We start from the raw sequence: 27,579 nt of genomic DNA on the forward strand, positions 1-27,579 counted from the left end.
AGAAAACAATGTACAGAATCGTAAAGAAATTGAACGAGGCAGGCTCCGTTCAAAATAATAAGCATCAAGTGAATAAACGGGTCTTCACTGAGGAAACATTAAGTCAAATAGGTTTTCGATTAGAGCGAAGCCCTTAGAAATCTTTGCGCAGATTAGTCCAGGAAATAGGGATGTCAAAAACCTCAGTTCATGTCACAAAATTGTTGAAGTTAAAACCGCACAAAACTCGTGTAGTGCATGAGCTTTTGTGCCCAGATAACGAGGCTAGAATACATTTTTGTAACTGGTATCAGCAATCAGTCCATGATGACTTGGCAGACTCCACTTTAGTATTTTTTCAGTGACGAGTCATGATTCCATCTCTGTTGCTATGCAAATAGACAAAACTATAGATATTGGAGCGCTGAAAATCGATATAACATTTTGAAACTGCCGTTACATGAGCAGAAGATAGGTGTGTAGTGTGCAATATCAGGAAGAAGGATAATAGGCTCAATCTTTCTTGAGGGGACTATAAATTGTGAGCGATATATGTGACTGATTCTGCAGCCATTCTTTGCCGAGCTCTCAAATGAGCAAAAAGATTATGCATATTTTATGCAGGACAATGCGGTGGCGCATACTGCGAATATTTCAATGCAAGAATTTAATAATATTTTGGTGTTCGCATTGTGAGTCGCGGTTTACGGCCTTCGCATCCCCCGACCTAAATTCATGTGATTTTCATTTATGGGGTAATTTAAAGAGTGTATCATACGCAAATAATCCTCACACCTTTGATGAATTGAAGGAAAACATCCGACAAGCAACATGAAACATAAGTGAAAATGAACTACAGAAAGTGTCCGGGAATGTGCTGAAGCAATGTCAAGCATGCTTGAATGCTGAAGGTCACCATTTCCAGCAATTATTTATGTGCTTTGTTTTGCCGCAAATAACAGTCACAGTTTGACGGAAGTCGGACGACCCGTATAGCATGCGGAGGCCGCGCGATCACCGGTAATGAGTGGACATCTTGGTTCGAACGCTCTGTACAATCAGTTATGAGGACTGGAAGAACAATTAAATTCTTACTGTTCTTAGTTGAATTACTTCCGTAAACATTTCAAGAATTCAATGCGAAGCTCGTCTTCTGTTAGTTTATACGCTGATGCGTTAAGACACAAGCAGAGTCAATATACAGGATAGAATTACATAGTTAGTAATCTGTAGAGACCCTATCACATGTAAAATAAAAATAGCCTGCTATTTCAGTACTTTAGGGTATCCTTAATCTTTAGAATTTTACTAAAATTTCTGAGTGGGTGTTGAAATTTGTTTATTTTTACCACGTCACGGGAAAGCCCATAAAGGACCAAGGCCGACCAGACGACAAGTGGTCTCTCGCCCGCATGCCTCAGCAGAAGTGAACGATCATTCAATTAGTAATACGGTAGGCTAACGTTGATCAGGATGATGATCCCTCCCCCTCCCAGCCGTTATAGCTAGTTTATGGGACGGGAATTCGCTACTCACTGTAGCTCCTCAAATTCATCACAATGTTGGTTGTGCACCTATCCCATTCATTATACGACATTTTATGATACAATTTCTAATCCAAAACGTGAAGCCTGAGATCACGCAGCTATGGTACGGGACTAAAATTAATTTATTCTCGCAAATTTTACGAAAATTACAAGCCGTTCGCGGATTAAAAACGGAAATTGTTAGAAAAATAACTTTAATTATTACATAATGAACAAATTTACTGCACTTATTTCCTCATTTTTATTTTTAGAAAACTCGCTAGTCGAGAATTTTCATAGTCCCTATACGTAAATGAATGAATAAATAATAATAATAAAAGAAAGAAAGAAAAAAAGGGAAAGAAAGAAAGAAAGGTATCAGTCACGTTCTGTTGTAATCAAACCATAGGCCATACGCAGAATGTGATTGATACCTACCTTTTGAGACGTGTACTGTTTACATCCCGTACGTTCTGCGTGTATGACATTGTTCAATTTAGTAAACAAAGAGCATAGTACCGCTTCTAGTGCGCAAGGAGTAAACCATACGATGTTACAAACAATGGCGTCAGTGGTGGCTTGTAATCATACATTCGTAATTTTCTCGCAAACTGCTCGCTTGCGGAAGCACATTTACTGGGACTGTTTTGCCTCTATTATCGTGTACTCCCTTTTTATATATACTGTACATTATGCAGAGAACAAAAAGGAAAGAACATGTTACAGTGAATTTCGGCTAGTTGCTAGAGAAACAGATTATTGTTACAACTTACAACTCATAACAGTACCTACTAACATAGCAGTACCAATAAATTACAGCCAATATTCCGTAACTCTTCAATTTTTATGTCCGCGGACATATCAGAATCATCGCTTTCATTCACCTTAGCTATATCGGATATATTATAACTGAAGGTAAGAATTTATGCAACACGAGGATATTAGGTTAGCTGTGCTTAGACTGTTATTACGTCATTCATGACGTGAAGCCTGAGATATGGCCAAGTTGCAACTAAAATGTGTTTTGTATCGCAGCAATAATGAATAGGGATATACCTTCTGTATTTCTCGTGCGTACAACGAACACTCTATGCATAACTAACATTGTAGTGTCTGTGGGTAAATTCCTATATTTAATTATAACACTAACTTTTACTAATCATTTTAGCAAAATAATACTCCCTTTAATGTATAATAGCTATATTGACTAAAATGGAGGATCATAAACAAACGCTATTCTTACGGTTACTTACTTATCTATGGGTCCACAACGAAACTATAAAATGAAGTCCTTTAAAAATAAATTAACTCTACAGTTTCAATGTAATAGTTTATACAGCACTGTAATTCTAAAAATATGATCGTGCAAGAAATATTATGCAATAAACATTCGTTAAGTTCGTAACAAACTCGAAAATAGAAAAGACTTGACTTCGTCTCCTATTTTCTAACTTTTCCTCGATTTTGTTACAAAGCACTTATTACCATGCTATCGCAATATAATATTACCCAACGGCCTTCGGCGGATTGACTCGTAGATTTTGAATACGAAGAGAATCAACCAAAGAGTTCATGGAAAATCATTGAATACTGAGAGACAGAAGCAGAAAAAAGTCTTTGTTTGATATTGGTACTTTTGGGTGAAATATGAATTTCCCCTTAAAAGCACAAAATATTTTTGCTCCATTATAACACTTTCGCTTTACAGCATAATAATTACTTCTTTAATTGTGGACTGGAATGAATAGTTGGACAAGGAATAAACTGTTTCTTATTATTTTTGTTGAATTTAATTTTCATATAACGAGAAAGTAATGCTACAGATAACACGAACAATATGGTACTTAAAGCCCTAGTTCCGAAATATGCAGTATGCAGACATTCGCAGAGTTTAATTTCGTTGGTAATGTAAACAAATAATACCAATTAAATGTGAATATTTCAGTCATTGCAAACGCTTCATTCAATTATCTCGAAGTTTGTTCTACTTCCCCCATCCTACCTTTTATAAAAAAACACGATATTTTGAAAGAATATCTTAACAAATTTCAAAGAAACGTCTTAAAATGCCGGCGGCTCTTCCCCACTACAAATTCCAGGGCTCGTGTAAACAATTATAACAAATGTTATGGTTAGTCCGGAGCAAACAAAAGCCATGACTGTGGAAGTTCTATTTTAGTAACACCAGGTTTAAACAAACTCTACTAAGATACTGAGTGAACCAGATCGATCGACACTTTTGGTAAGATCGGAATAACCCACAGACATAATCCAGATTAAATACCAGCGGTCCATGAACACAGGAATGCAGATGTGTGGATAATTTCAAAGTCTCATTCTTCGAAGGATGTGAGAAAATAGAAGCTTCAAGTCTCTTCTTTTTATTCGTCTCTCTGCATACAATTAGGCCACCAGAGTCTGGTCCTGAATTAAAGTACCTTTGTACCTCCATCTATTCTCGGGTGTCCCACATTTCGATATTCACAGGTTGATGTAGTCTATGCACGTCCTTTGAGAATATTAATACCAGCAAAATTTCCCCTGCATATGTAACTAGGATATCGCATAGTTAACTCATTTTTGGGCTAAAAAAACCCTTGCTGTAGTTAGCTTCGGTAGTGGTTCTCTTCAGCTTCTAAAACAACAATTTGTTAAATCAGATTAAAATGTTAAATGTTATGTTTTATTTAACGACACTCGCAACTGCAGAGGTTATATCAGCGTCCCCGGATATGCCGGAATTTTGTCCCGAAGGAGTTCTTTTACATGCCAGTGAATCTACTGACATGAGCCTGTCGCATTTAAACACATTTAAATGCCATCGACCTGGCCCGGAATCGAACCCTTAACCTTGGGCATAGAAGACCAGCGCTATACCAACTCGCCAACCAGGTCGACTAAATCAGATTAAAAAGCAACGTAAATAATATGCAGATGTCTCTATATACATATAAGTTATATACCGCACGCACGCACACACACAGATATATATTGTTACTAGTCAGCGATATATGCAATGGAGGGGGGAAGGAACTGAACATCCAACCCTATTTTCTCCTGGCTTAGTTGTCCCATGAGAAATGCCTATATTGGTGTCACATACGGGGTTCAAACCTGTATTCGGACAGTTGACTAAACAACAACATACATATAATTAATGTCACAACGATTAGGGAAAACGCGGAAATTTTACTTGAAGCAAGTAAAGCGATAGGTTTGGAAGTAAATCCCGAAAAGACAATGATTACACCGTTCAGCATCATTTTATATGAATTGAAACTAAATAGCGTTTCTTGTCGACTGTTGTGTGCTCATCACGAAAATGTACTTAGTTTTTGCCCATCACATCAGAATATTCCACAATTCGCAATTTTATTTTTGGTTAAGGGACGCGGGGACTGAATTTTCAAACTTCCACATTTCTTAACAGATTTTCTAACAATTTTTACTGTTAATTAACAGCATTAACAGTAATAATATCACCAAATTTGAATTTAATCGGACTAATCGTTATTAAGTTATTTTTTAATATTTGTAAATGCAAATAATGCCAATTAACCAAACGTTCCATGGCCCACTGTTTTCTAGATATACCATTAAAATATGTAATATTATTTCTTTTGAGTATGAATTACAGTCATAGAAATACTTTTACAATGAGATATTTAATATAACTGATTTTATTTAATTGTAATATTTTTAGGGGGGATTGTAAAACCCTAACCCCGCCATGTTAATTTTACCTACTTTAGGTACATCTTTGTCAGAAACTATCGCGCAGTTATGAAACTTTGCACATTTATAGTTTGGATTTTTCTAAATCTTTGTTAAAGTGTGTTCGTACAAAAATTAATATTTTAAATAATTGTTTGACAATTTATTTGCTGCAATTTTAAAGTAATTTCATATATCTCTCTGTAAGTTGTTAGGTTAATGTAGATATGAATTAAATGACCTATGTAATATTTTCACCACTGCCGCATGCCTGGTCTGTGTTTGATACTGGTAGAATTTTTCTATCCCTTAACAAGCAGCCACTTCCTGATTGTACCTGAAGTAAATGCACACAGATATGCAGGTGCCTGTTCCTATCTCTGGCATATTTAAGCAGAGATAGGACTTCCTATTGGGAGAGGAAAGAATGGCCTTGGAGACAAACATTTACACCGGGAATGAAGAACATTATTCTGGAGCCATTACTTGACCCCACCAAAGTTTTGTTACCACCCCTACATATTAAATTAGGTCTTATGAAGCAGTTTGTGAGAGCTTTGGACAAAAATAGACAGTGTTTTAAATACCTATGTGATAAATTTCCTTCACTCAGTTATAAAGTCAAGTCAGGAATTTTTGTAGATCCCCAGATACCTAAATTAATGTAAGACAATTATTTTGACGCTGTTATGTGTGATTCAGAAAAGAATGCTTGAGATAGCTTGAAAATGGTTGTAAATCATTTCTTAGGCAACTATAAAGAACACACTTACAAAGAAATGGTTGAAACTATGTTGGGTAACTTCAGAACCTTGGGCTGCAATATGAGTGTTAAAGTTCATTTTCTATATTCGCACCTCCCGAGAACTTAGGCGCTTTTAGTAAGGAAAATGGTGAAAGGTTTCATCAGGAATCAAAGACATGGAAACCAGATACCAAGGAAAGTGGAGTGTGAATATGATGACTGATTACTGCTGGATGTTTAGGAGAGATAATTCTTCAAAAACGTCTTCCAGGAAGTCAAAGAAACGGAAATTTCAAGTGAAGTGAGATGCACATATGGTCACGATAAGGTTATATGACCGTAAATATTATGTTACTAGCTTTGTTATTCAGTTGATAGTTCTAATTTTGTCACAAACTCTGATTTACACGTATTTAACTAACATGAATGCGATATATTTGTATATTTGCCTCTAAAGATATTGTTTTTAGGTATTTTGTTTTGTTGTTTTTTTTTGTGATTTGTGAAACATTCTGATGTGATGGGACAATGTGGAGGTCAGTTTCGAATTCAGCACGAAAAACTGACAAGAATCAGTTCAAAATCATCGAAAAGTATTACGAGCAAAATGCAGCAAGTTGATTATGTCTCGTGACCAGAATATTGTACAAAAAGGAAATATAACAATTGAAAATTTATCCTTCGAAGAGGTTGAAAAATTCAAATACCTTGCAGCAACAGTAACAACTATAAATTAAACTCGGGAGGAAATTAAACGCAGAATAAATATGGGAAATGTGTGTTATTATTCGGTTGAGAAGCTTTTGTCATCTAGTCTGCTGTCAAAAAATTTGAAAGTTAGAATTTATAAAACAGTTATTTTACCTGTTGTTCTGTATGATTGTGAAACTTCACGTTGAGAGAGGGACAGATATTAAGGGTGTTTGAGAATAAGGTACTTAGGAAAATATTTCGGGCTAAGAGAGATGAAGTTACAGGAGAATGGAGCAAGTTACACAATGCAGAACTGCACGCATTGTATTCTTCACCTGACATAATTAGGAACATTAAATCCAGACGTTTGAGATTAGCACGTATGGGCGAATTCAAAAATGCATATAGAGTGTTAGGTGGGAGGCTGGAGGGAAAAAGACCTTTGGGGAGGCCGAGACGTAAATAGGAGGATAATATTAAAATGGATTTAGGGGAGGTGGGATATGATGATAGAGACTGGATTAATCTTTCACAGGATAGGGACCGATGACGGGCTTATGTGAGGGCGACAATGAACCTCCGGGTTCCTTAAAAGCCGTAAGTAAGTAATAAGTAAGTATGTAATATCTTAGTTTTTAACGATCTCGATCAATTAGAACTAAAATTGTGATAAAAGACGAAATCACAGGAAAATTTAATAACATCAGGGACTTTGGTCTTAATATGTTAAATATAAAAATTAGGTTATAGGTCTACAGGGCGATTTTCAGCTAACATCCGTACCTCAGGTTACAGTGGTTAGAATGGTTCCTATGATCTTGGTTCCAGTTTTCAAGGGTTACATTGCTGTCGAAGGATTTTCTTATTCAATAATATTAAATGAACAATTCTTGTATATCTGTATATTTTATCCTGAAAACACATCATTATATTTCAAGAGACGCCGCTATGACTCAATTTCATTGATTGCGTCTGCACTTTCAATCAAAGTGGTCCTCGGTTCAGTTCCTGAAATGAATGGAGTTTTATCTCCATTCCACTAGACTAGGTGTTGTTATCCTTCATCTTGTATGCCTACTTGTTCTATGACGTCTTCATCTGTGGTCCTGTATCGTGCTGACCATATGGTCAGGGAGATCCGTATTGAGTCTACTGTTTGTACAAAAATATGCCCTTTCCTACACCGGAATAGAGTCAGTAAAAATTAAGGTTAAAGGCGATTAAGGAAGAAATGAGGAATATTATATGGGACAATAATTTTAATAACTATTCCCCGATACTTTTACTAACCACATACACCTACATGTCATTCACAAACGGCAAAATAATAGGAATACCATGGAGCAAGGATGAAATTTTTGGTGATCGAAAGGAGTACTGAATAATTTCTCTAGATATTACTCGACCGAGGCGAGTGGAGCCGCGGGCGTAATGTGAACTATCGCGATGCGGTATTACGAACGCAGGAGCAGTAGCGCCACGGCTCCGGGCTGCAGGACTCCACTGGCCTTGGTCGAGTAATATTTCAGTTTCACCTACAGTATTTACATTATCAAGGTGTCTACGGAAAATGTGAAACAAAAATTAATTATTTTTTAGTTATCATAACTTAACAATTACTCATAAGCACAATGGAAAAATACTTCAGTCATCTTACGATCTGTCATCAAACTTGTTTCTAAAGTTCTCTGATCCTCATTTCAATGGACTTTAAACTTATCAGCTTTTTGTTTCAATAACATTTGTTTTTGCAACTATAGCTGTTTCAGCTCCATCTTAGCGTAGATTAAATAAAAATTAAATACGTAAAGCAGAACAATATGCATGATTTCGTCACCCACAATCATTCGGAGTCTTAAATTCGTTACTTTCGTTACCAAATGCTAAAATTACTTTCTTTTTGGTAACTTTGTTACCGGTAGACACTCTTATTATACTTCTAAACTTTACAATCATCCTTATCACCGATGCACAAAGTAAGAGGCAAATACTCATCAGGAATGCAGGACAGGTAATGATCAGGCTTACTGCATACCTAAACGTGACTACACATTTGAATTAATTCAACTTGTAATGCAACTGATTTTATTCGTTTTATGTATTTCATCTAAATATATTGGGCTGTCTAAACTTTTAATTTTGTTACATTTCTGCTATATTATGAAATTTCCTTTGAATTATTGATAAAGTCTGGAAAAATAATGTCGTATTGCAGCCTGACCTATACAGAAAAAGTGCATGATACAGTGTTCAAATCCTACATAACGAACCAACTTCCAAACAAATATTTATCCATTAATTAATTAAGTCTTCATTCATAGTGTTCTGCCCAAGGGCAAGTCTTTCACTGCAAACCCAGCGTTCTTCAATCTTTCCTATTTTCCGCCTTCCTTTTAGTCTCCGCATATGATCCATGTACCTTAATGTTTATCATCTGATATATTTTTCTACCCCGAACTTTTCTTCTGTTCACCATTCCTTCCAGTGCATCCTTCAGTAGGAAATTTCTTCTCAGCCAGTGACTCATCCAATTTATTTTTTTCTTCCTGATCAGTTTCAGCATTGTTCTTTCTTCACCTACTCTTTCTAGCACAGTTTCATTTCTTATTCTGTCTGCCCATTTCACACGCTCCATTCTTCTACATATCAATATAGAATAAATATATAATATATAATACATACTATACAGCATTATAGTTTTTATTTCAATAGAACCTGATTGAGGTGCCAGGCGGCACTGACGACGACGTTGAACATAGGTGGGATTGATCTTGAAAAATGAATAAAGAAGTTTTAAGATAATTTTATAGAAATTTTGTATTTTTAGAATTTTTTTTTACATCCCAGGACAAACATAACACAATCCAGGACCCAGGACACCATTAAAATCCTGGACGTCTAGGAACCATGCAAGTACTGCAACGCATCACTTTTCCACGACACTATTTCATAGTAACTTAAGGCGAACGGTCAATAGAACAAGTTACAGTGAACATCCCTAGAGGACATTGACGTGGTCTAGGAATTAGCGTGGCTACTCTCGGGCGTCGGTTCGAATGCTACTTGGGATGATTACCTAGTTGACTTCTGAGCTTTTCCTCACTTACAGGGCGAATATCACATAATTCCATGACTAATCCTGGAACTCGTCTTTTCAAAATTCAATATCGCTGTCGACACTAGATAACCTCGCAGTTGGTACCGCGTCGCTTAAGAATAACTGATAAAAACTCTTAACGTTGATATTTAATGAAGGATCGGTGGAGCGGAGAAAAATTCTCTCCGGCACCGGGACTCGAACCAGGGTTTTGAGCTCTACGTGCTGACGCCCTATCCATTAAGCCACACCGGATTCCAATTCCGATGCCGGATTGAATCCTCTCAGTTTAAGCTCCACCTCTTAGTGGATAGAGCGTCAGCATGTAGAGCTGAAAACCCGGGTTCGAATCCCGGTACCGGAGAGAATTTTTCTCCGCTCCACCGATCCTTCATCATATGATAACGTAGAATTTCTGCACGGAATTTTCATATACATCGCAATAATATGATATACGTATATAATCACTTAGTGATTTAAGACGGTGCTCATTCCGTCAGATCCCGGCCATTTAGTCACTCGTAATGAGTGCACCTCTGCACATTAGTGTGTTGGAAATTGTGCCACTGTCACACACCTGTGACACAGTGCATGAGGGTTGGTCATTAAAAGGGTAACTAAGAGGTGGAGCTTAAACTGAGAGGATTCAATCCAGCATCGGAATTGGAATCCGGTGTGAGTTAGTGAATAGAGCGTCAGCACGTAGAGCTGAAATCCCGAGTTCGAATCCCGGTGTCGGAAAGAATTTTTCTCCGCTCCACCGATTCTTCATCATATGATAACGCAGAATTCCTGCACGGAAATATTATATGTAGGTACTTCGGTACATAGCAATAAGTTGACATTTAAGCCTGAGTAATCCTCAACAAATACTGAATAAAAGAAGTTGCACGATACAATTTAAGACTAAGTCAGCAGAGGGAGTCGAACCCATTTCACTAAGCTAACCGACGGCTACAGTCTATGTATGTTTTCGAAAAGTAATTGAAGCAGACTCGTCCGTCCAAGCTGCTAATGTGTTCCGAACGAGTTTTAATCGTGTTTCTAATTTGGGAACGATTCAAGATGCAAGAGAGGACAGGACATTTGTAACACCTCACTAAACAGTTTAGCAGCTACAAACGAAGTGTATTAACAAACAGCACTTAGCGAGTGCAACACAGCTGTCACCTGCGACATCGAGACGCCTTGAATCATATTAGCAGAGTTGCCACATGAATCCTACCATTCTCACTTGCACATGTGCCACATTAGTATCCAGATTCTGAAATATAATTAACCACGTACGAACTGGTTACGATTCCAAGAGTGTCAAACTCATGTCCACGTCCGAGAAATCTGACACAAAAGCGCGCTTGTAAAGTTATTAATTTATTATTATTATTATTATTATTATTATTTTTATTATTATTAGTTTTATATATTCTTTGGCAAACATTATATTTGAAAACCTGTCGACTTTACATACCAGATATCATTCAAATATTAATTCTTGCTTATGTCCTAAAATTCTTCCATGTGAACAGGTTAAATATTTAGGCATTATATTAGACCTAAACTAACATTGGGAAGCACAGATGATCTTGCTCTCAATTAAAAAAATCAATATATAAATTTTACCAGCTACGATCCCTTGTGGCATGTAATGTAATACGATCTGTTTAGTTTTAACTCAGGTGGTTATTCAGCATGGAATAATAGGTTGGGGAGGTATGATAAAATTTGTTCTATTTCCCCTGAATCAACTTAATAAGAGATAATTAAAGTTTATTTAAATATGCACTTAGATTATCCAACAGATCTCATAAATAAAAATTTCTGAGTTTTAGATATTAAAAAGAATAGCGAATGTGTAAGCTTATTACTACGAGTAACATATTGCCTCAAAAACAAAATCAAGTACTAGTCTAATTTTCATGTTTGTTCTACAGGAAGATGTGCCATTTCTCTTCAACTAATTGAACTTAAGTGTAGTACCGAATCTGGTCTCAGGTGTAGCTCTAATTTTGGCTCATGGCTATACAATGTAATAATAATAATTCTCCAGATGTAACATCGATGAATAATTTGATTTTAAAAATAAAGTGTATAAATTATTTTTGCAGGCTTTTCTGTAACAGGGAAATGGACCCTTAAAAATACTGCCTTCATTTTTCTAGAAACTTATTTTGTTTCACTATGTTTATATAATATATTCGCTTTAACATCTCTGGTCATATCGTGAATCAATCTTTTGGATGAAATCCGAAGATCTGTGTACTATTGTTGAGACTACTTCTATTGTTGTGAACTAGATGGCGTCTGTAGATGTATTACTGATTTCTAATGAATATCATTTTGGTGATGAATGAAGTCGGTGATATTCAGGGATGTTGTGGCCCGAATTTCCTGGCATTTGTCTTAAGTTGAGGGAAAACCCTGAACAACCTCAACCAGGAAATTCAACCCAACCGGGAATCGAACCTGGGACCAGCATGCTGACATCACAGAGGTATCCTTATTTCATTTGTTTATATTTTTATATTATCTTAATGTACAAGTATATTTTTACTTTTGCCTTTCCAAGGAGACTGCCGAGCTCAAGCTTTGGCTGTTTGTAAAACAGCTTTATTGTTTTATTATTATTATTATTATTATTTATTATTATTATTATTCTGATTCCGTTTTAGTACAACTTTTCACTATTGAGATCGCAATTGCATTTTCACTTTGAAATTCTGTTACAACAGTCCGTAAACTTAGAACGTAGAAACTAAAATTCTTGTCCTTATGTTTGTATAAATTCCTGCGCTTGATTCAAGGAACAGCAACGAGAAAAACTATTATCTATATAGATGTAATAATTTCCAGCAGCCAGGTCTGCTTTCGAAGATCTTAGTGGCTTTCCTTTGGTATTCCTCCGGTTGCTGGTATGACTAAAATAAGTTGGTCCCTACGTTGTCTACGTAATCTAGACCACGCGTCTGTCACACAGGCGGTCCGGATTTAAATCCGGATAACACCGAGGATCTTTCATTGAAAAATCCAGCGACACTTCTTGCGGATAGAGTAGCAGATGAAATTTTATGAGGGCTTTTCTGCTTCTCCAATGTATGAACAGGCATCACTTTGTCAACATCCCTTCATTGCCCATCATCAAATTCATCAGCAATTTTCCGATCACCGGTCAGCGACATGCGGAGGAGGCTGGTAAAGAAGCATGAGATTGCCTGCATGGAACCCTGGATATAGAGACCCTTAGCGCAGTCAGCCAGCCGTTTTCATTGAAAATAAGCCCAATAGATAGTACAGTAGACCAGAGAATGTTCTAAGTAGTGGGTATTCGTGACCCCTTACGTATCACTCAATAAATAAATCAATCAGCATTACCAGGAGCGTTCTATTAGTAAAATTGACAAAAATGTACTCACTGCTTTATTTTCTAGGTGGGTCCGCCTTCAAAACGCAGCCCTGCATTCCCTGCAACAAAAAAGTGTACTTCAGTTAATGCACGTAATCAAGGAAGCTGTTAGAACTGTATCAACTCCACATGACATCATGTCTTTCTTCAAACAGATTAAGCATGCAGTAATATTTGAGAGGTAGGGAATTTGGTTCCAAAGACGACATTTGCAGTATGAAACAGATCGTTACAAGTTTGCTTTCTATTCGAAAATGTATATTTATCCCAACATCATAATATAATGTACTGTATATAATTAGCATATAATGTACTGTTATACAAAATAAATAATAACATAATAAATAAAAATGCATTTAAAATGTACTCTACTGTAGATTATACGCTACTTTTTCAAAATATAAAGCCAAAATATTCATGAATCCGATGCTGACAAGTGAGTCATCATGCCTTAGTCCTGACAGAGTCAAGTCCCTGATAAGTCCCAGGGTCCGGAGCCCCAACCCCTTCCTATATAAGCATCAGAATCCTATAGCACCCCGAAAACTTCACCCAGTCTATTTTTAACTATTGCAGATGATAGATGAAATGAGGGAAAACTGGAGAGAGTAGGTAGAATCATACAGAAAATGGGAGTACCCCGAGATAAATCCTCTGTAACGTCTGCTTTGTCCACCAAAAATTCCACCATGATCTAACCGGGAACCGAAGACAATCACGCTAGCGCTTTAGTCACAGACGTGGCCACACAGAGATCATTCTGTATTTCAAAAGAACAGCCAATGCGGTGACGCTCTAGTCCAGTGATACTAGAAGCTAGAGGAGAGCCAAAAGCGAGAAACAGCAATTTGCCGAGAGCAGCAATGCATTTCACAGCATTGAAGCTTAACAAAATGCGCGGATTTTTAATTATTAAATTATTTAACCTATTATTATATTATTATTATTATTATTATTATTATTATTATTATTATTGAAGTTGAAAGACAGACTTTGCTACTCTCCTGTAAACTCATATCAACACAAGTTGATTTGTTGTTTTACTTCACCTCCTCTCTCTTTTTAAATTGGAAATTTAGAAAATGAAGTGTCACATACAGCTAGGAGGCACTCCTTCATAATCTCCGAATATATAAATGGTTTAATTTCGGCTACATGGTATGATACTTTTATTGTCAATTCGTTTTTACAATAGTACAAGACATTACTTTCTGTTCAGATATTACGGACATTTTTAACATTTTCAGTTTTTATATCCTTGATTGGGAGTGTTTCCGATACGCGTTATCAAAATTTTAATGCACGCTATTGTAATGTATATTAAGATAAAAACGCTTACAACCCGTTATTACAAGTATATTATCAAGATATACAGAGTGATTTATATAGAACTAACACATTTCTTTCTTTATTTATTCCAAAATGAATGACGCTAGCCACAATTTGTTATACCTCAAATGTAGAGTATCTTTGGGAGATTACTAACCTCTATAGCAAATGTTGAAAATTCTTTATTTATTCGGCTGGAAATTCACTTAATGACCAGTTTTTAACGTCAAATTAAGCAGGAGTTTTGATTCCCTGTCACGAGATGCGCAGATGTTTATTCTTTATTCCTTGTTGTTGGCAGCTGTTTTCGACATTTTGAAAATGCAGTACACATTAAATCAACGGCTCTTTCTTGTGAAGCAATACTGGATTACGAATTCAATTACAGCTACTCAAAGGGCATACCAGAGAGAATTTGGTGTTCGTAATCCCCCCCCCCCCCGAAAAAACACAATACTGGGACTGGTAAACGAATTGGAAACAACTTGATCTCTAAAATAATAATAATTTTAACGACAATAAATATACAGAATAAAGAATAAACATCTGCGCATCTCGTGACAGGGAATCAAAACTCCTGCTTAATTTAACGTTAAAAACTGGTAATTAAGTGAATTTCCAGCCGAATAAATAACGAATTTTCAACATTTGCTATAGAGGTTAGCAATCTCCCAAAGATACTCTACATTTGAGATATAACAAATTGTGGCTAGCATCATTCGTCTTGAAATAAAGAAAGAAATAAATGTGTCAGTTCTATATAAATCACTCTGTAATAAGCAGAGAGCGGTTTTTCGATCCCTATAAAGCAACAAGACTCACTTCTCTTGACTTACGGAGGGAGTGCAGCAACGAGTTCAATTACCTCCCTGAAATTGACATACACCTAGCGTTCAGTATCGGGACCGAAAATCCGCTGTCTGATAATAAGTTATGGCTGATAGGTACTCTACATCTATTATCATGCAGCACATCTAACTTGACGATGCTTCAGAGGAAGAACAATTGTTTGCATGCATCCGTAGTCTGATTAGTGTAATATAGATTCCCGTACATTTTCCCCAATCTGTAATTCCCAGTGACAATTTTCCCAATGTCCTTTTCCCAAAGATATTTTTCCCAAACTGCAATTTCCCAACACTGAAGTTTCCAATTCTTAAACTGGCCACTTTTACCAAAAGCCATTTGCATTTGCATTCCCAAAAAATTCAAACAACATATAATTTTCCTAAATTGTTTACTTAGAAATGAAAGATGATCAGTTAGAAACAGAAATTGTGGCTAATGAATCTTAGGTAATGCAGAGTTCTGTTATCTTTTTTGTACTGAAAAAGTTGTCACCATCTAGTGTCATCTTATAATAGTTTGGGAATTCTCCTAAATCTTCTAAATTAATTGGTTCTGTAGGCAGTTACAGTACCTTCTAACACCGCATAAAGATTTCTTCAGATTTTCTCGATCTGTAGCTGGCTTAAAATTCCCGATTCAACTCTTAGAAGTTTTGTACGAAGAATTTGTACAGGAGGTATTTCTGTTTGTTCAGTTGCAATTCTTTTCATTCGTTGAGCCACCAATTCTGCATTGACCTTTTCTTGGTTTGAAACATGAGAATGAATACTTTCTTTCAATATGGTAATATGTTCTCCAACCCCTTGTGTAATTGGAGTAGATGTGCATTCCTGTGTTCGAAAGCAATATCAGTAATCTTTGTCATTTTTGTGTTTCTTCTATAGTATATTACTGTATATGTCCATTAAGTAGTAATTTCTTTACTCCCGCAGGTGGAATTATAATCTGTGACAAAATTATACTAGAATTTCGCATTACACTACACCTAAACAGCATTACCACGGATACTCACTACAATATGTACGCCTACTTGGAAAAAATGAATAATTTAACAGTGGGAATATTAAATTGGGAAAATTGCCCTTGACACAAATGTTTTGGGAGAAATGGTCATTGGGATAATGCACAACTGGGACTATCAGATTGGGAAAAATGGCTTGGGAAAAGTGTCCGGGAACGGTAATATATTACTAGTCAACGATATATGCAATGGAGGTGGAAATGAACTTTGGTGTCATTTAAGAGGTTGAAACCTGTCTTCGGACAGTTAACTAAACAACATAAGCACATGAGACATGACTGCTATTTTTTTAAAGAAAACAAATATGTGTCGCTGTTGAACACCTTCACTGGCAGTAACGATGAAGGTCACCAAAGTTTTCTCTAGTTGCACATTATTACAGAAATAATAAAAAATCTAAAAAAAAAAGTAGTAATAGTAATATTAGTTCAAGAGCCGCATGCAACCCGCAGGCCACGTAATGTGTACCACTGCTCTAGTCTATGCGGTCGCCGCCATTATTATTATTATTATTATTATTATTATTATTATTCTGCAATAGTAATATACGTTACAAGAGCGATATGTTGACGTTTTCATGTTCGAGGAAAAGATTGAAAAAGCGAAATGTAGTTGAGCTTTTTTAATTTCCGAGAACATGAAAACAAACATACCGCTCGTGTATCGTACATTATTTTGTGCGAAGATCGTTTATTACATACCTGAAAGACGAATTTCTAATTAGTTGCAATGAAATCTCCATGTTGGTTTCTGTTTAATGACGGCAACTTCGGAAAACCAAAATATCTTTCTTCAACATTGTTGCTATAAAATGTTTTCTGTGTTTACTATACTCCAGCAGGCCGGGATATACGTCTGTCTTTTTTCCCCCAGTCTATAAATGCGAACTTAAAACAAACGGTAAGGTTATGTAATGATTTATTTTTCATTTTAATATTTTAACAATATTATTTATATAACATATTGCAGTAATAACATCGAAATCTGGAATCTTGTTGATTTTTTCACGGCTTCCTTAATGTTACTTGTATCAGGAATGCAATAAGTTTCGTGGAGTAGTAGACTTTACTTAAGTTTTGAAAATATTTAAAAACAATAATTAACATTGCAATTTAGGTGAAATTCCAGTGGTAAGTTTCCAATTTATAATTATTACTATGTTAAACGTCTCTAAAAATAATATGTTAAAAGCCTAAAGCAGTAAAATGAATGTCGCGCTTAAGCGGTAAGAAGAGGGAAATTGTTATGTGTGTTACGTTGGGAATACTGAATGTGGTATTTCACACTTACCGCGTATTGGTTCTGTGCGGAAAACAAGCAAATACGCACGATCTCGCACAAAATGTTTTATCGTTTATCTTTCACGAGGACAGAAGTCATAACATACAATCAATTGTACAGAACTTATTATTTTACTGTAGCATTTTCTACTTATCATAGGAAAGAAGTTCATACCAAAATAGTAGCTTTCAGTTGAGTACAGCAAAGAGTATAGATGTCACCCGCCCCTCGCCCTGCTACCGCTCGCTACAGACGATACACGGTACGTTGACATAAACAAAGCATACTGGCATTCTGTGGGGATGTGTAGCGTCGTGAATAGTTTTAAGAATATTGTTAATTTATATTAATAGTTTAAATTTTAAATAAAGTGAGCTATTCTGTTGTTATTATTATATTATTTATGTAATGTTAATATTATGCATGATTTCAAAAAAAATTACTCATCTGTTATTAAATAGTTATACAAAAGAGGTGTGTAACACATTTATTATTTCCCGGATTATTCTTCGTTAAATGTTGACGTCTCGTGCTGCTATGCATTCAATTGCGTTACAGTCCAAGTTCAACATCGGAATTACGATACGAACTTCCTAGCTGTCATTACAATAGAAACGAAAAAAAAAAAAAATTCTTGAAACAATTATGAGTTTAATATTATGTGCCACATACGAGATACACTATTAGATTCACAAAGTAGTTGTTCACCTGATGATAGTAGGATATACTGTATCATATTTCAGATTTGCTGCAGTAACGTCTTTGTAACGTAAAACGAATATTTTCAGAGTACTAATATTGTTTTTTTTTTTTACATAAAAGAAGTATTTCTTTGATAAAATGAAAATATTCATTGTTATTTATTATAATGAGGCTATAATCATAATTGTAGGTTATACTTTGTATATTATTTTTATATGTATGGGTAAATTATTTTAGTTTTGGAGTTACAAAGTTTATAATTATATATATGTTTTTACATTATTCGTTTATTATTTTTTTTTGTTGTAAGGCTGTGGACGATTGGAGCACACGTTTGGTTACCACCCGGCCCTATATGTTTCTCGTTCGGGTTCAGTGACATTGAGAGATGCGCTATTAATTTTCATTCGGTAGATATATAGTCCAAGCTCACACAACTTAATAGTTTTGGTACCAATTTCCTAGCTCTGCTACTTATACTCTAATACACTAGAAATCAACATTAAATTATCCATCTAATTGCCAAGGTGTAGCCTAAATAATTTTATAAAAGGAAAATAAAAACTCTTTTGGAGTAGCATAAACCTATGAAGGTGTTTCATTTGTTAAGAAACTCATGTTTAGTCAGAAGTCCGAAGATTGGTTGGAACCTCTTAAGTTCCATCAATAAAGCATTACTCAAGACGCAACTAAGCCAGGAGATAATAAGGTAGGAAGGCCAGTTCCTTTCCCCCCTACATTGCATACATCTGACTAGTAATATAGTTCGCTAGTCAAATTTGAGATGTATGCAACAGAGTGGATTGGAACAAACTGATGGACATCCTGAAGAAAATAAGTGTGAATTGGAAAGACAGGAGACTGTTCAGTAACCTACATATGAAACGAGTCAAAGTCAGGATAGGAGAAGAAATGTCGGAAGGAAGTGAAATAGGGAGAGGAGTACGACAAGGATGCCGTTATCATCTACCCTGTTCAACATCTACTTGGACAATTTGGTGAAGAACTGTTTTCAGAACATGGGAGAAGTAAAAGTAGGTGGAAGAAGAATAGAGTGCATACGATTTGCTGATGATAATTCGCGTTGTTAGCGGAAGAGCAGATGATACTAAGGGATATGCTACTGGAGCTAAATGACAGCTGTGAGCAGTATGGCATGAAAATAAATGCAAACAAGACGACCATGGTTGTCGCAAGAACAATAAAGAAGGTAAACTTGCGAATTCTAAATCAGGCAGTAGAGCAAGTGAAGCGCTTCAAATACTTGGGGTGCACTATAAGCAGTATCATGAGCTGTAGCCAGGAAGTCAAAAGGAGGATAGCAATGGCAAAGGAAGCTTTTATAGAAAAAGTAGCATCTTCTGCAAACCTCCGAAAAAGATTTAAGGAAGAGACTAGTGAAGTGCTTTGTGTGGAGTGTGGCATTATATGGGGCAGAAACATGGACATTACGACGAAGTGAAGACAAACAACTAGAAGTATTTGAAATGTGGATATGGAGAAGAATGGAGCGTGTGAAGTGGACAGACAGAATAAGAAATTAAGCTGTGTTGGAAAGAGTGGGTGAAGAAAGAATGATGCTGAAACTGATCAGAAGGTGAAAAAGAAATTGGTTGAATCACTGGCTGAGAAGAAACTGCGTACTGAAGGATGCACTGGAAGGAATGGTGAACGAGAGAAGAGTTCGGGGCAGAAGAAGATATCAGATGATAGACGACATTAAGATATGTGGATCATATGCGGAGACTAAGAAGAAGGCAGAAAATACAGTAGGAAAGATTGGAGAATGCTGGGTTTGCAGTGAAAGACCTGCCCATGAGCAGAACACTTATGTATGTATGCAATAATTGCTTTTCTCTAACACAAACGTCAAGTGAACTCAAAGAGCACGACATACGTCAAGAGAATAAATTGTGCAGAAATGCATCTAATTGGCTACTCATTAAGAACTCACAAAGACATGATAACAGCTGCATACATATTATCACATATGTTACTGAAGTACTAAATATAGATGCGAATGAAGTAAGAATACCGGCAAACAGAATTCCAAAGAAAATATGGAACTAGAGAGAGAAAATACACTCGCATGTCCCATGAAGGAGTAAAGCTATAATATTTTATGGGGAAGAAGCGGACCTTGGAATTTAAGATTTGGTAATAATTTATATTTTTATCCATAATATACAGTAATGGTTTTTATTTCTCCGTAATCGTATGCTTCTATTAAACATATGAAAACAAAGGCAAGCACTCCAGCTCAAAACAAATTCTACAGAGGGCAACGAGTAAGTTTGAGAAGTTCGCATGCCACCAACACCTTTGTCTCAACTGCTGATCGAGATTAAGCAACTCGCACGCAAATCCACGGAACCACATCAATATTCAGAGAACATTTGTTTGCAATGCCAACATCACGCTCAACCATGTAGTTTTGTCCGCAGTTTGTGGAGCTTCGTTACAGAACATTGGAGATGGATAGCGACATTTATAGGATACCACAAAATAAATACATAATCAAGCAAATAAATAGAAATTGAAAAGGAACTTATTAAATCCTTAAAATGCGTGACATGTCTTTATTTTTGGTAAGCAACTTTTAGGTTACGTAAGGACGGATTTGAAAGGATTAAGTTACAGGAGAATGGAGAAGTTACACAACGCAGAACTGCATGCATTGTATTCTTCACCTGACATAATTAGGAACATTAAATCCAGATGTTTGAGAGGTAAGGGCATGTAGTACGTATGGGCGAATCCAGAAATGCATATAGAGTGTTAGTTGGGAGGCCGGAGGGAAAAATACATTTGGGGAGGCCGAGACGTAGATGGGAGGATAATATTAAAATGGATTTGAGGGAGGTGGGATATGATGATAGAGACTGGATTAATCTTGCACAGAATAGGGACCGATGGCGGGCTTATGTGAGGGCGGCAATGAACTTACAGGTTCCTTAAAAGCCATTTGTAAGTAAGGATATATTTGAGAATTAAATCAATACTACAGGCAGAATAGCTTAAGTACGCCCCATCCAATAATTGGATAATGGAGCAAGACGGACCGTGTAGAATGACGCAATCAGAAAATGGGAAGAGGAAAAATGATCGAAAGGTACGGTACGTTATTGCGTGTCCTTGCAAGGGAATTTGAGGCTGTGAGGGAGACTCTATGTGAGCTTCAATTTATGAAATATTTTACCTATTCACTTTGAAATTTGTTTTTGAAATTTTAAAAATGTTATTTTTCCTACAATTCATGAAAAAAATATCAATAAAATAAACTAGCAGCATTTCTCACAAAATAAATGTATAGGAACATGCAGCTACCTCATAAATACTTGCAGTAAAAATTTCATCCACATTTATTAATATTTGGCATAAAAAATGTTGGTGTTGAATCAAGAAAAATAAACTTAGGGAAAAATGGATTTGAAACTAAAATGAATATTTATGTAAATTGAAATTCTCCTCCACTACTTTCGTCTAATAACTTCAGGGAGCCAACTTTAGAACGAAAAGTTATTGGATTTGTAAGCAGATATTTGTAAAAAAAATTCTTTGATGAAAAAATAATTTTGACAGCTCTTTAAATGATGGGCCCCCTTACAGCCTTAATTAAAAAAAAAATAGAAACATATTTGTAATCATAATTGAACTAAATTCATTTGGGGTATGAAAATATACATGATAAAAAAGAGAAAATATCCAATAACATTTTTTTGGAAAATGTTCTTGATTTTCCCTTGAAGGAAGGAATGATGAACGGGAGAAAAGTTCGAGGCAGAAGATGATATCAGATAGAAGACATTTATATGAATCGCATGCCGAAACTAAGAGGAAAATAGAAAATAGAGAAGACTGGAGAATGCTAGGTTTGCAGTAAAATACCTGCCCTTCGACAGAAAACTATGAATGGACGAACTGATGTCAAAATAGTGTCTTTGGTAGCAAACTTTGTTTTCATACGTATGTTGATTCACTTATAAAAATGGAATTAGATTTGAATTTCGGGTCTAAGGTCCAAGCGACGTTTCAATGCACGTCCGAACACAATTGCGGATCAACAGGCAAGCACGCTACCGTCTGAGCTATGACGGTGATTCGTAATACGAGTAATGTGTTAATGTTATGTTTTATTTAACGACGCTCGCAACTACAGAGGTTATATCAGCGTCGCCGGATGTGCCGGAATTTTGTCCTGCAGGAGTTCTTTTACATGCCAGTAAATCTACTGACATGAGCCTGTCGTATTTAAGCACACTTAAATGCCATCGACCTGGCCCGGGATCGAACCCGCAACCTTGGGGATTGAAGGCCAGCGCAATACGAGTATCTTAATACAGTTCTTTTATTATATATCTGCCGGTGAGTGACCGGTATATTTCAAGTGGCTTATCTTGATCTGGGGGGTCAGTTCATTAAAAAGTATTGCAAACTTCTACTACCTCTCTTTCCCATCACCGCAAACAGTGACGTTGCAGAGAGGCAGAGATGTAATGAAAGAATTGTAATTAATAAATTAGTGTGTAAATGCGAGTATATGGACCTATTTTGTGTGTTGTTATTATTATTATTGTTATTATTTCTATTTTCCTTCCAGAAGAGCCCCAGAGCCCAATCATCCTGTCAAATTGAGTATCGGTGAACACCGATCACAAAGTAATGCTAACCACATCATCTCATTCTAGTGTCAAGGTCATGATAGTATGGCGCTCTACTTCTACACCTTTCATGCGTCTTCATATTGAATAAAGGGGATAAATAGAAACAGATGTCTTTATTGTGGTAACCACTTATTGGCAACTGGCTGTTGGTTGCATCCTTACAGTGGTAGGAGTTCGCGGTTTAGGAGGTTACGATCCATTCTTGTAACCGCGAACGGATAAATCAAATGTATATTTTCAACGGAGTGGTCTCGGTACATTTTGTAGCAACTTCCAATTTCTGCATCTAACACTAGTACGTTGATGAATACTGTTAGGCCTACAAATAAACCAATTATATTTTGAATCGACATATTACCTCTCCTTTTTTCTTTGTACCAAAATCTTCCACGGTCGCGGTACATCTTGAGCTATAGCGACCGTTAGAGTGGAAGTAATGGTATCTTTTGTACACTGATATCTACATTCTAGTTAGAACACGTGAGTTTTATAAGATGATGTATGTGACAAACAGTCCTAGTTTGCCGCATAGGAACGCCCATTTTTTATTCTATCGTCCACTGACACCACCCAGCGCTCAAGATGTAGGCCTACCGTGAGATGTGTAATAGCTAGAGACCGGATTTAAAAGGAAATCCCTTTTTCATTTCAACACGAAACATGAAATAATTACATTGTTCAAAACTGTCTTCCACTGACCAAATTATGTGGTTTTGACTTCTCTTTTTTTCCCTTTTTAGTCCATATTCCTTTTTTCCCCTTTTTTTAAAAACATAGCTTATTTTGGTCCTTTTTTTTTAACAAATATCGCAAACATTTAGATAATTTTGCTATATTTTTTTATATAGGCCTATAGCGTAACTTCCTGAGCAATCGAACATAAATATCGTTCTTCTTCTGATTCCAGACATTGAAAAACTAATAAATTCTGCTGATTTAGAATTCAGGATAAAAAGAAAATTTTCACCTCTGGTTTCAGTTGATGTTGAGAGGTCATTTTCTGTTTATAAAGACATTCTGCATTCAAAGAAGCAGAATCATATTGAAACATACTGAAATGTTAAATGTGATCAAATATAACACTTTCCTTATGTTCTGAAGCGATAAATATAAGCTTGTGTGTACTATCTGTATCCATGAATGCGCTGAAGTGTGTTTTCAATTAAAATAGCATCCTTTTGAGGAAGTCCTTTTTTGACTATATCAAATACAACACTCTCCTTATGTTGTGAAGAGATAAATGTAAGACTGTGTGTGCCACTATATCCATGAATGTGCTGAAGTGTGTTTTCAATTAAAATAGGACCCTTCTGAGGGATTCCTTTTTTAAATATATCAAATAGAACACTTTTCTCATGTTGTGAACAGATAAATGTAAGATTGTGTGTGCCACGTATATCCATGAATGTGTTGAAGTGTGTTTTCAAGTAACATAGGACCCTTTTGAGGGAGTCCTTTTTTACTACATCAAATAGAACACTTTCCTTATGTTGTGAAGAGATAAATGTAAGATTGTGTGTGCCACGTATATCCATGAATGTGTTGAAGTGTGTTTTCAAGTAAAATAGGACCCTTTTTAGGGAGTCCTTTTTTTACTACATCAAATAGAACACTTTCCTTATGTTGTGAAGAGATAAATGTAAGATTGTATGTGCCATGTATATCCATGAATTGCTGAAGTGTGTTTCTGGGAGTAATATAGTCCTTTTTCAAGTCCTTTTTGGCTATAACTTTCCCTTTTTTAGTCCTTTTTTGATAAAAAATTGTCCCTTTAAAATCCGGTCTCTAGTAATAGCAAACGCAGTACAACGAACCTAACATTTATATTTATTCATGACAAGATTAATGTTTTACGTGTAGTAAATACGGCTAACAGCTTTACTTTCTCACCCGATGAAAGCCAAAGCAAAGATTTGTTCCGTCTAATATTTCACTGCTTTTGGCGCGAATGACTCCATGTTATCTTGGGATATTGCTACAAATACCAGGCGGTGTACGGCGGCAAATTATTTTACGGAGGTTTTATTTATTAACACAGAGATGATAATTTCTTTTGTAAATCAAGTTGAAGGCAAGAGCGTGTTATACAGCGACGTCCGTGCCATACAGCGGACGATACGACTGCAGGCAAATTCAAGTCAGGCGAGCGCCACCACTCGTGATGTATCGATTGAATGCAGCACGCGCGGGCGAGTTAAGCGCTACAAAGCATCAACAATACGCTGTAGAAGTGTAAGTGAATATCAAGCGACAATAATATTCCAAGCATTCTCGGAATGAAGGTTGCTGCGGTATTCTATACATGAATTTAAATTCTTACGTTTTAATGTAAGTGTTTTTAGAGACTGTTTAGTAAAAAGACGTCCTCTCAACAAGTTACTTTAGCAATAGATCCTTGGACAGTCAGTTAAACGTTGACAAGAGACTGTATTGGCCCATTTCCTCAGAAGTTAAGTATTTCGGCATTACAATCGACCAATAGTTACTATGGAATAAACATATTACATAATATGCAATAAATTACGTAAAACAATTTATATCTTTGTTATATTTCGGTCATATTTACTAGTTAATATTTTACGTCTCATTTATTTAGCTTTATTTCAATCCATTCTCCAGCATGGAATTTTAGGATGGGGAGATGTTTGTAATTCTAATCTCACTCCACTAATACTTATTCAGAAAATACTTAAAATATGCCTTAATAAACCAATTGAAGAGTTCGCGGGAAAAACGATGAATGTCACAGTTTTCTTAAGGTTGATGTCATTATCTAATTCAATAGATCACTGCGAAATTTAATGTTGTTCTTATGAAAAATAGTAAAAAGGAGAATTATCACCACGAATACAGCAATCCTTTCCTTTATTTTCTATAGAAACAGCACTACATCTTGCAGTTATAGACTCAATTAGATCATTATCTAATCCTTAACAGAAATGTGACATTCATCGTTTTTCCCGCGAACTCTTCAACTGATTACTCATCCGAGCTTTTGTTTACTGATTTTAATTTTTTGAAAATTAAACAAATTTATTACATTGCCTTATTAAACTTTATACATAAAAATTGCAATATAGTAGAACCCCGATTATCCGTCACCCTAATAATCGATTGCTGGATTATCCGACTATCTTTCTCTGTTTTTTTTTTGTTTGCTACAGACACATATATAGTCTGTCTTCTTCATATGTATGAAGTACTACTATTCGTTATATTAGTACCAGTACGTATTTTTTCTAGAGTATGTTATTACAAACCTTGACACTTACACAGTAAGATCTGCTGTTAGAGTTGCCGTACTGTAGAATTTCTATATAAAATATATTCCATGAGTATCAAAAGAAAACGTTGTGCTAAGTACCGAAAAAAAAACGGAAATAATTGAGTGGTTCGGGGAAAGAGAAACTGTGGCTCATCTCGCATCAGAGTACGAGATTGGTGTTACAACTGTGCGCGATTTAATAAAAATTAACAATAACGTGTATAAAGTATGTAAATCTATAACATGAGACCTGTATTATTCTTATGTTTCCGCTGACAGCCATTACAAGGAATTTCCTTACCCCTTAAAAACCCGTCGTTGATAACCAGACTTGAATGATGAACTTTTGATTCACTACATAACGTGTTAAACACAAGAACACAGGAAATTAAGAAATGCAATTATTATTCACTTAATTTACGATAATATTTATGGTACGGATTATCCGATTTTTTCGCTTAACCGTTCAGTCCTCCCCCTTCATTACCACGGATAATAGAAGTTCTACTGTACATTCAAATTGTATCATCATAAATATGGAACTAAAAGATCTGATTTTATGCGACTAGAGGAACCAAAGTGTTTCACAAGCACAGCTCTTAGTCATGGTACCTACTTTAGTCCAAGGTTATATAATAAAATAATTAAAAAATACCCAATTTGGAAAATGTTAGTATCAGAAATTTAAAAAATAGCGTTAGAAATTAAATTTTTTAAGAGTATATATTGAATTAATATGTATATGTATTTGTATGAGTTAAATAGTTAAAATTGAAATTGTATTTTTTAAAGTTAATTTATTCCTATAATTTTTTTTCTTGACCCACTGTGTGTCAAATAATTATCTTTGTTTGTGTTAAGTGTATGTTTAGATTACTCCCAGAGCACGAGTTTTTACTCCTTCAGGGAAGAATTAAGACTGTATTTTTTTTGTACGTGTTATTTTTTACTAACAATAAACATGAAAGGATGAAAGTGATTATGATGATGACGACATTTTAATTTAATGCAAAGCAAATTGAAAAAATGCGACATCTGTAGGAAATTTACAATCGGTGGAATCAAAAAGATGACAAGTAAGTTTTATGCGCTTCGGAATAAATCAATCCTTTTACCATATTGAAAATGATACATCCGTTTATAGTGTAATTTCATACCTCTGATTGGGGTTCTGGCTGATAATTATTTATCAGGCAGTACACCTCACTTGATGATCTTGATTATAAGTGTCACAAAGAATGCACAATTGTATACATCTCAAGTCTGATTAGTGAACTATGTTACTACTCAGCGATATATGCAATATAGAGGGAA

The 27,579-nt window shown here is 35.6% G+C and overlaps 1 protein-coding gene across 5 annotated transcripts in view; it reads right to left on the bottom strand.

Moving 5' to 3' along the window:
• Positions 1 to 27,579, bottom strand: part of Pkg21D (Protein kinase, cGMP-dependent at 21D) — a 559,173-nt gene that overhangs the window by 403,894 nt on the left and 127,700 nt on the right. For all 5 annotated transcript variants that reach the window (XM_069828544.1, XM_069828548.1, XM_069828547.1 and 2 more), the window contains exon 2: positions 13,165 to 13,213. The gene's annotated coding sequence lies outside the window, so the exon portion shown is untranslated. The remainder of the gene's footprint in view (positions 1 to 13,164; positions 13,214 to 27,579) is intronic.

Source organism: Periplaneta americana, chromosome 6, assembly GCF_040183065.1.
Source record: "Periplaneta americana isolate PAMFEO1 chromosome 6, P.americana_PAMFEO1_priV1, whole genome shotgun sequence".
Classification (NCBI taxonomy): Eukaryota; Metazoa; Arthropoda; class Insecta; order Blattodea; family Blattidae; genus Periplaneta; species Periplaneta americana.